Raw genomic sequence first — 11,257 nt, 5'->3', positions numbered from 1 at the left:
TCCCCTCACTCAAGATGGGCAGCTTAACCAAGCACACAGCACAGGGATTCCCTCGGCAGCCCTGGATCACTCGGGGGTGATGAGCAGGCCCGGGGTGGGGCACATGCTCACAGGCCCACAGCCCATGACCAGGTTTCCCATGAGCTGCTTCCTGGCTGTTCGTGGTGGGCTCTGCTCCCCTGCTGAGGACAGCAGGGAGGGGACTGACCTGAAGGAAGAAGGCCCCAAGGACAGGCCCTGCCCTGTGTCACAGATGACCCCCTCCCCCCGACACCAATGTGCCCAGCTCCTCCAGCCTCAGTCCAGGATGGTCTTGAAGTCTGCGGTCAGGGCCAGGTCAGCTGCAGCCTCCAGGGCCTCCTGGTGGACGTCACCCAGGCCCAGCACAGAGGCACCCAGCAGGCTGGGCCACTGCACCCGCTCGTAGTTGAGCACACTGAACAGCGTCCTGATGTGCGAGGTCCAGGGCTGGGCCTGGGGCACACAGGATGCAGCCTCAGGGGGGCTGCAGAGGGCAGGCAGCCACAAGCCCACCCAGCTTCCCAGGGTCCTGGGAGAGCCCAATGCAGAGCCGGCCCTCAGCCCACTGGCCGGGCTCCTCAGGGTTCCTGTCACTGCACCCCAGGAACCCTCACCCGGCAACACATGTGATCCTCAGGGATGCTAGGCATCCATCCACCTCCAGCTGAGCAGTAGCCTGGGGCTGGGGTCCACAGCACCCCCCACACACACACACACACAGAGGCTAGGTCCTTGGAGTGACCGCAGCAACATTAACTGATGACAAAATCACCCCACCGTGGCAGAGGCACCAGCAGCCATGGGGACAAAGCCACAGAAAAGGCCATGGGGGGCAGGGGGAGCCATGAGATGAGTCCTGCAGTCCTCAGGGGGCAGTGACAGCTGTTCTTCCCTCCCCTCCATGTGGCGCCATGGCAGGATTCCAAGGGACCTGGCCAGCTGCCCCCTGTGGGCTCCCAGGCCCAGCTGGGCACCTCCCCCAGCTCCTCATCCACTCACAGCAGGACCCATCTTTGGGCACACAGGCACAAGCCCGTGAGCTTTTGTGTGGGGCAAGATGGAGGCCAGGTCACCTTCTCCCTGCGGAACATTCTGGCTCCCACCACAGAGTCCGGGTTCACAATGGGCTGCAGTCCGCTGGGCTTGGGGATGAAGCGCAGTCTGGTCATGGGCAGGGCTGACCTGGCCTGCTGCTGGACCTCTGCATCCGACAGCTTCCGCAGCTGTACCTGCTCCAGGTGCTGCCTGCAACACATCTGGGGCTGGGGTCAGGGCTGGGGTCAGAGGGGTTCAGGGCCATGGGCAGGGCCAACCTGGCCTGCTGCTGGACCTCCGTGTCTGACAGCTCCTGCAACCGCACCCACTCCAGGTGCTGCCTGCAACACGCCCGGGGCCCGGGTCAGGGCTGGGGTCAGAGGGGTTCAGGGCCAGGGTCCGGGCCAACCTGGCCTACTGCTGGACCACTGCATCTGACAGCTCCTGCAACCACACCCACTCCAGGTGCTGCCTGCAACACGCCCAGGGCTGGGGTCAGGGACAGGGTCAGGGCTGACCTGGCCTGCTGCTGGACCTCCGTGTCCGACAGCTCCCACAGCTGCACCCACTCCAGGTGCTGCCTGCAACACGCCCCGGGGCTGGGGTCAAGGAACCTCGGTCCCTGTGGACACAGCATACTCTGCGGGGTGGGGTGGGGCCTACAGATGCCCTCGTCCACCACAGACACCTCCCAGGAACCCCCACATGGGGGTCCGAGGCTCCCATTCCACACCTGGCATGACTCGGTGTAATCAGTCCTGATCCCTCAGTCTGACTCAGCAGAACCAGGAGCCAGCATCTCCGTCACTCAGGCCCCATCCCCTGATGCCACCCCCACCAAGGTCATCCAGAGGGGATGCCTGTACCCCCAGGTGTCAATGCAGGAAGGGTCTCTGAGACTCATGAACCAAGTCCCTCAGAAGCACCCTGAGGGGACTGAGCCCAAGCATGAGCATACAGGGCCACGGGCCAGCACAGGGTCTCTGCAGGCCAGCACAGGGCTACCATGGGCCAGCACAGGGCCTCCCCTCCACGGGCCAGCACGGGGCCTCACAGCCTGTGGGTAGCCGGGACACAGACACCACACGCGGTACCTGATGCCCACGTTTTGCAGCCCAGACGCTCCTGCGGTAGAAGAGGAGCTGGTTCTTCTGGAACGTGGTCTCCATGACGTAGAAGAAGGACCTGAGCAGCCCCACCACATAAGTATCCAGCAGCCAGAACAGGAACCTAGCCAGGATCCCCTCCCTCAGTCTGTGCTCCATGGTCGGGATGTGGCCACGCCCTGGAATGAAGCAGACCCCGCATGTGCACCCTCACGAGGCAGCCATGGTGGGAGTGCAGGGCACGAGGGGCCCTGCAGTCCTGAGCTGGCTGCCCTGGCTTTGGTGAACATGTTCCTGCACGTGTGCCGGCCCCTGGCACCCCATTGCACATGCAGCTCACGGGCAATGCTCGGGTTGGCACGCAGAGCAGACAACATGGAAAGGGCTCCCACGTGCAGTGTCAAACTCACAGCCTACGGGCGGAAGACCAGGGGCTGGCAGGACACACAGTGTGGTTACACGGCTGGACCCCTGGGGGCCCTGGCATCAGACATCACAGGCAACTCAGGGCCCACCAATAACTGGCTCAAGAGAAACTGGGGAGGGGCTGGAGCGGGGCAGACCCTGACCATGGGGACGGCGGCTGGGTGAGCAGGGACAGCGGCCAGAGTCCAGGTCCCTGGTCTGGAGAGCCAATGGCACTGGGCCGGGTTTAATGCCCTCAGCCACCCACAGGTGGCTTACAAGGACCCGAAGGCAGAAGACAGCAAAGCCTGGGGAACAGGGACACCAAGGAGGCAGCGACGACGGCGCTGGGGACCTGGAGGCCACTCCTGGCTCCTGGCTTGGGGGCCGCTGCAGGCGTTTCAGTGGTGAGCCAGAGGACGGATGCTGTCTCACAGTCTCTGACTCTCAAGGAAATGAGAAGCACACTCAGGCCTGCCTCTCCCTAAACGCCGTCCAGCGGGCTGAAAGTAATGGAAACCTCACCCGTGTGTGTGGCTGAGCATCAGCTAAACCAAGGAACCCGGCAGAGTAAAAATCCAGGAGCAAACGGCACCGCAGGAAAACACCCAGCCGAGGACGGCGCTGTGGAGTCATTAGCTGAGCCAGGAGGTGGCAGGGCGCAGGAGATGGCCCCCAGGGCCGAGGGTCCCACCACGCGCCTGTGTGGAGACTGAGAACTCGCCACCCCACGTCACCCCTGTGGTCGACCATGCTGAGCAGGCAGAGCTGGCCCTCAGGAGCCCGGCGCAGGAGCCATAGGACACCACCCAGGCCTCATGGTTCATGTGGGGTCCGCCACCTCAGAAGTCACCACAGAGGAACCGGTGCTGTGGAGTTGCAGGTTAAAGGACTGCGTGCAACGCCGGCATTCATGTGAGAGCCGGGCGCCAGTCCTGGCTGCTCCACCTCCTTGCTAATGTTCTTGGGAAAGCAGTGGAAGATGGCCCCAGTGCTTGGGTCCCTGCACCCATGTGGGAGGCCTGGAGGAAGCTCCTGGCTTCAGCCTGGCCCAGCCTGGGTGGTTGCAGCCATCTGGGGAGTGAACCAGCAAATGAAAGCTCTCTCTCTCTTTTCCTCTCTTTCAAAATAAATCAAATCTTTTAAAAAGTAACTGATATCAAAATAACTGCATATTACTACACAAGGTGCAGCCAAAGCAGTACTTAGAGGCTAATGCATCACAGCCACACATCCACCATCAGAAGTTTATACAGAATGACAGGAAAGCCTGAAAAAGGCATTAGGAAGAAGATAAACAGAAATCACTGAAATTCAAAACAAAGGCTCAACAGAGAGGACCCCATGGGGACAACAGAACTCAGCCACTCTGAAGGTCAAAGGGCAATGGGGGAGGGGTGACAGGAGGCTGAGCCAGACACAGAGCCGCACACAGCGGCCTGGGTAAGGCCATCAGGCCGATGCTGCGGACAGAGCAAGGGAGACAGGGTCCCCACACTTGCAGCGAGAGGGACCAGAAACAGGCCAGCACCAGCAGCACCACCTCTCCCATGCGCAGCCCACACTGGGAAAGCTGGCCCATCATGCCCCATGCAGCAGGAGGCCAGCTGGCCTGGCAGGAGGCAGATCTCCAACCCTGGCATCCCTGATCCCTCCGCGAAGGTGGTAGAGTGGCCACTGCCTGAGCACACAATGTCCGGGTGGGTGCACAGAGCAGTGCTGGGGGTGCCCGGGGCCAACGTCACGCCTCCCGCTGTGGGGGCATTTCCACGACACAAGGACAGAGTGGTCACCGCATATCTCCATCACTGGCCTGGTTTCTTGGGGAGCCTGGCAGGGCATCCACCCCCACAAGCCCTCCCCATCGGGTCCCTAGGGAGGCTGCCATCTGACTCAAGCCCCACCCATCCAGGAGCAGCCCAGGAGGGGGCACCTGCACTGGCAGAGACACTGCCACAGTCCCCTGGAGCTCAAATGGGAAACATGACGGGGGCGCTGGCTCAGCCACCCAGCGAGCCAGGGCAGGAGCCCCATTCCCTCCTCCTGGGCAGCACTCACAGGAAGTCTAACCTCGCTCCTCTCCCCTGCCCAGCACATGACCCGACATCCCCCACCCCACCCCATCAGCAGGGGACCTTCCAGTCCAGGGAGCGTGGGGCAGCCTTACCCACCACCCCCTCAGCTCCCGGCTTGGCACTGGCCAATGCCCACTCACCTGGGCTCGCGAGCAGCCAGGTGCAGTCCTGCACCCTCACCTTCCAGGTCAGCTCCTGCAGGGAGAGTTTGGCGTGCTTCCCTAGCAAAATGAACTTCTTTGTATTCCTTGGGAAGCAGAGCTTGTGCCCGGAGCCCTAGAGGCCAGGGGGAGGGGGCCACCAGGCGGTGCAGACAGGCCCGCAGGAACGCGTGCACCTGCCACGGGCTGTTGTGCTGCTGCAGGAGCCGCACCAGGCGCCAGGCGCCGGGAGCCCGTGTCCTCCTGGGGGTCAGCGGCTGGCCTTGGGGACCATACCTGCATGGCCGGCCCCCACAGCAGGCAGTGCATCCGGAGAAGTGAGCCGTAGGGGCACCGCGTGTGGTTTGCAAGCGGCTTCCGGAACATGGGCCGCATCCTCCAGTAGCACAGGAGCAGCTGGCATGGCCTGCTGCTACCTCCGGGCCTCAGCGTCCAGCCCAGGAAGATGGCCTCCAGCAGCCTCTGGGCACCCGCCAGGCTGGGCCGCAGGGAGCTCAGTGGGAAAGACGTGTGCAGCCGCTCGCCATAGCCCAGGTAGTAGAGGAAGCGCTTGGGCTCCGCGTACACTTGAGCCTGCGGACATGGTGACCACCGGGCGGCGGAGTGGCCAGGCTCTGGCTTAGTCCACTCCCGCGGAAGCCCTGGTGTGGTCTCTGAACACTCTGCAGGTGTCACAAGGCAGGCTAGGACACGCCCACGCCCCGAACTGCAGGCGGGCAAGCCCAGGGGTGCCCAGGCCTCACCACCGCTGCTGTTCGGAACCTGTCGCGTGGCCGCGGGACCCGCCTGGGTCTCACGCATGGTGCAGGAGGGCCAGGCCTCGGCAATGACGCCGAGCTCGTACAGAGGCGGCCCACACACCTGGTAGGGGCAGCTCGGAGCCACCAGCAGGTAGAATGCGTAGTGCACCAGCAGGAGCATGAACATGTTTCCCATGCGGCGCAGCAGCAGCCCTCACGCGCCGCTGTCACGCAGCATCTCAGTCACCGTGTTGGGCAGGTAGCTGCTCACGCAGGTGGTGAAGGCCCAGGGCAGGCCTCCGCGGGCACCGTCCAGCAGCACGAAGCTGAAGGCTAAGGCTCGGCCTGCGGCACCAGTATCCCATATGGGCATTAGTTCATGTACCAGCTGCTCCACTTCAGATCCAGCCCTCTGTTAATGGCCTGGGAAAACAGTGGAGGATGGCCAAATACTTGGGCCCCTGCACCTGCGTGGGAGACCTGGAAGAAGTTCCTGACTCCTGGTTTTGGATTGGCCCAGTTCTGGCCATTGTGGCCAAGTGGAGAGTGAGCCAGCAAATGGAAGACCTAGTCCGTCAATAATTCTACCTCTCAAATAAATAAGTAAATCTTTAAAAAAATTAAAAGTGGAACAGAGATGGCCACAACAGGATGTTCTAGGCTAGGCCAAAGCCAGGTACTCCATCCAGGTCTCCCACATATGTGGCACAGGTCCAACACTTGGGCCATTTTCCAAACTTGGACCAGAATTATAGAGGGGACATAAATCAACACTCCAATATGGGATGTCAGAACTGCAAGCAGTAGCTTAACCACCGTGCCTCAAAGCTAGCCCCAAAATGATTCCATTTAAAATCAAATGTACAACATCATAAGATAACTATACAGATCTAGTTGAAATTCAGAAAATTCTTGTACAAAATAACTACCCTGGACTTAACACAAATTTATCAGCCTGGAAGTAATGAGGAACAGTTGCCTCAGATTTTGCCCCCTCACCTTTCTGTTTGCATATTGAGGCTGTCCTGTAACAGCCCTCCTCCCAAAGATGTCTTTTTCTCCTGAACCTGTGAATGTGTTAGTTTACGTGGCAAAACAGACTGCAAGTGCGATTGTGTCTAAGTTCTTAGGATAAGAAAATTAACCCAGATAAAGTAGGTAAGACCATTCTCAGTACCTGAAGTCTTTAAAAGTGAAGAAGCTTTGCCGGCGCCGCGGCTCACTAGGCAAATCCTCCGCCTTGTGGCGCCTGCACACCGGGTTCTAGTCCCGGTCGGGGCACCGATCCTGTCCCGGTTGCCCCTCTTCCAGGCTAGCTCTCTGCTGTGGCCAGGGAGTGCAGTGGAGGATGGCCCAAGTGCTTGGGCCCTGCACCCCATGGGAGACCAGGAAAAGCACCTGGCTCCTGCCATCGGATCAGCGAGGTGCGCCGGCCGCAGCACGCCAGCTGTGGCGGCCATTGGAGGGTGAACCAATGGCAAAAGGAAGACCTTTCTCTCTGTCTCTCTCTCTCTCACTGTCCACTCTGTCTGTAAAAAAAAAAAAAGTGAAGAAGCTTTGCCAGCTGTGGTCAGAGGAACATTGGACTGCAGAAGGACAATGAGATGGTGGAAAGAGCCTCTAGTTAAGGAATGCAAGCATCTTCCAGGGGCTCACAAAAGCAAGCAAACAGATTCTCCCACAGAATGTGTAAAGAACTGTGGCCAGCAAAAAGAAACTCAGGCAGTGAGTACTACCTTGAGCACTAATAATGAGCATTTGGCACCAGGAGTGCTCCCCAGACACTACCATAACTGAAAAGGCCCTCCCAGACTTTCAATGTCCCTGAGGTAGTGCAACCCAGTCCTAGCTGAGAATCACTGCATTCATGAAGAGTGACTTGTCAGAAACATTGAGAATGAAATAATCAGATTCTAAGACAGAAATTCAAATATTCTGATTGATGTTAATAATTACTTTTAATGTACTCATAGGCCTTATTTTCTATTATAAATAAAATATTCAAAATTAACACACATCATATTATCTATGCACTTCAATGAAATATTCCTAACTTTCTGATAAATTTCCTTACCAGGTCAGCCATTCATAACCCATCACTAGAATGGAATCTACACTTATCTTAGCCAAAAGGCTGAGAAGCAATTAGAATGGAATCTAATGGAAGCCAAAGGGAGATATATTTTTTGACTCTAAAAGAATATACGGTGGGAAATGTGGTACCGCAGGTAAAGCTACCATTTGGGACACCTGGTCTGTCATATATATTCCTTCTATACCCAATGTGGGGAGGGTTTTTATAATAAAGAGGTTTTAAATTTTTTAAGGTTTATTTTTTATTTATTTGAAAGTCAGAGAGAGAGAGGGAGAGACAGAGAGAGACAGAGAGGTCCTCATCTGCTGGTTCACTCCCCAAATGGCTGCAACACCTGGGGCTGGGCCAGGTTAAAGCCAGAAGCCAGGAGCTTCATCCAGGTCTCCCAGGTCAGTGCAGAGGTCTGAGCAAAACTAGGCCATTTTGGAGTGCTGGCTCAAAGTCCTAGCTGCTCTGCTTCCGATATAGGTTTGTGCTGATGCACCTTTAGAGGCAGCAGGTGTTGCCTCAAATGTTTGTGACCTGACCCTGACAGCCACTGCCAAAACCCAGATGGAATTCCAGGCTTCTATCTCTGGCCTGGCCCAGCAGAAGCAGTTACAGTCATTCGTGGACTGAATAAGAAGTTGGAAAATCTGTCATTCTGCCTTTCAATTACATTAAAATAAATTTTTTTTTAAAAAAAGAAACACATTCATTTAAAACCATTTAAAAATAAATTCAGAATGATGAACTTCACTCTCAACAGTATGATTTTGGTATTGTGCTAAATTATAATTTCATATATGAAATACGAAGTGGAAGATTTTACTGTAGGGGCTGGCACTGTAGTGTGGTGGGTTAAACTGCCACCTGAGAAACCAGCATCCCATATGGGCACCAGTTCAATTCCAGGCTGCTCTGCTTCTGATCCAGCTTCCTGCTAATCCACCTGGGAAGAATGAGGAAGATGAATTTGGCCTGGCCCAACTCCTGCTATTGCGGCCATTTGGGGACTGAACCAGTTGATGGAAGATCTGTCTCTCCTTCTCCTTCTGTAATTCTGCCTTTCAAATAAAATAAATAAATCTTTAAAAAAATAGATTTTGTTGTACTCACCTAAGGAGTTAAGAAGGAATAATACTTTGATATTTCAAAGATGAATAATTTTTAAATATTAAGTGACATAATATATGTGAGGGCTTCAAAAATTTCTTCAAAATTGCAAATTGAAAGGGAGGGTAGAGGAGGGAAGTGGCACTATGTCCTTAAATCTGTATATATGAAACTTGTATAACTTAAATTTTTTAAAAAAATGCATATTTTTCATAAATGTATTGATGGAAATTTAACTTCTGTTAATGTATTTGTATCATCTTACAATGAAATAATTATTTTTATGATCTTGCAAATAATGAGACTTTAGGGAACTTTAAACAGCTTAGAGGGAAAAGGAGAGTCAGTCAGTATCAGCACTTCAAAACTCTGCCAAAGAAGGATTCCATGAACAAACAATAATTTGGGGCTTGGTTGGCACTTTTGGTTGGTCATTCTGGTTATCTGAAGGTTTTATTTCATTATTAGCATTTGTGACTCTAATACTATACAAATGAAAGTACAGGTAGGAAACAGCATGAGACAGGATCAGAGCATCAGGTCGAGTCAGGAAACAGCTACAGCTCAATTAGGGAAGCAAAGAGAGAGAGGAAAATTCCAAGAGCTTCAAAAGGTAAAAACAACTTGTTCTTCTACTTGCTTCACATAGGATAAGTTACTCAAAGTTACCTATGTAGGTTTAATTTTGGGAAACATCTGTACAGTGACATTTCCCAAGGATCAACAGATGTGACAAAACTGCTAATTAAGTTAAATCCTGAGGAACATCTCTTCAGACAAAAAAGGTTATACAAATATCCTTATGTATCACAAAGATCAAAACAGAAAAGCCCATCAACTAAAACAAACAAAAATAGATGCCTGGGATCCACCTTGGTACTGTAAAGAGAAAAAGCTATGGCCACAATCTTCCATGAGAACTTCTAGAAAAGAGAAATCAGCTCCATGACAGCATCAGCCCACCTTCAAGACTCCTTACCTAACAATCAGCCTTATAGAAACCTCTGCCCCAACAGTCTCTAGGATCCTTGAATTCTTTCAAAATAAGTAAATCTAAAAAAAGTTCTTCCTGGCTTACTCTTCTCCCAATCTACATAAATGGCACATATCAGTTAAATTTGCACAAGTGGCTGCTTGAAAGCATGTCTTCAGCCAGTGCTACCTGTCCCTTTACCCTTATTCAAGAAGCTGCAGTGCTTATTGCCAGAAACATTTTCTTCTTTATTTACCTGTTTATATAAAGGCCTCTCACAGGTTGGAGAGAGAATGTCTCTCTCTGGTTCAATTGGACAAGCCTCAAAAGATTCTGGCACAAGGAAAACACTAAAAAGATACATAAAAATCAATAAATTTAAAAAAATAATTAATAAAGTAATATTGTAAGAGGCTCATCCAAAATATGAAAGGTGAGGCCAGCATTGTGGTACAGTGGGTAAAGCTGCCAACTGTAGCACTGGCATCCCATATGGGTGCTGGTTCAAATCCTGGCTGCTCTACATCTGATCAAGCTCTCTGCATAATGCCCCAAATACTTGGGCCCCACATGGGAGACATGGGAGAAGCTCCTGGCTCCTGGCTTTGGACTGACCCAGCCCAACCACTGTGGCCATTTGGGGAGTGAGCCAGTCAAAGAAAGATCTCTGTCTCCCACCCCCCCCAACTATACCCCATAACTTCACCTTTCAAATAAATAAAATATTTAAAAGGAAAAAAAAATGGTTTCCTCATAAGGGTTCCTTCCCTTGCCCTGCCAGCAAAAAGAAACCAATTTCTTCAACTTTGTTATATATCACCAGCTACATGCAAATTGTTTATTGAGAAGACAATTGCTGCTTATTTCAAAAATATCTCCTAGGACAGATGTGTCCAAGTGTAACAATGCAAAGATACGCTATCACTGATCACAAGACCAGATCACCTGGGAATCTTCCAGTGCACAGAACAAACATACAAGGCCATTCCTGAAAAGCCTGAGACTCCTCCTGAATTTCCCCCAGCTTCTGTTCTGTGCCTATGGCAAAGCCTTCCCTGAGCAACAAGGAAACAGGTGGTTTGGAGCAAGAGCCCTTACCTCCTATGCTGGCCACCCAAGTGAACTCCTTTTTGTAAAAACTGGTGTCTTGGCCTTGCCCTCTCATTCAGTGGTAGAGTCTGAAGAAGACACACAGAAGTAACACCTCACAAAGAGAAGGAAAAGAACAGGTCATTAGCTGGGATACCAGGTTTCTGAAAGAGAGAGTATCTTTGGTATCTGTCACTTCTTTGCATCCTTCAATGACACCTTTGTCCATGTCACTGTTTGTCAAGGAAACCATTTGGCAAGTGACAGGTGGGACAAAGGTGAAGGCTGACCTAGATAAATCCTCACCATATGCTGCCATGTTGGCTGGCCAGACATGGCCCAGAGGTGCAAGCAGTCGGGCATCACTGCCCTACAAATCAAACTCTGGGCCACAAGAGGAAACAAAACCAAGACCCCTGGACCTAGGGCCCAGTCAGCCCCCTTGGGTATGATTGAGGAGGT

General features: G+C 53.3%; 1 pseudogene; it reads right to left on the bottom strand.

Moving 5' to 3' along the window:
- Positions 1-297: 297 nt before the first annotated feature.
- On the bottom strand, positions 298-5,730 carry LOC133755196 (telomerase reverse transcriptase-like; annotated as a pseudogene).
- Positions 5,731-11,257: the final 5,527 nt, after the last annotated feature.

Source organism: Lepus europaeus, unplaced genomic scaffold (genome assembly GCF_033115175.1).
Source record: "Lepus europaeus isolate LE1 unplaced genomic scaffold, mLepTim1.pri SCAFFOLD_3_1, whole genome shotgun sequence".
Classification (NCBI taxonomy): domain Eukaryota; kingdom Metazoa; phylum Chordata; class Mammalia; order Lagomorpha; family Leporidae; genus Lepus; species Lepus europaeus.
This window is presented reverse-complemented; position numbering and strand designations above follow the sequence as displayed.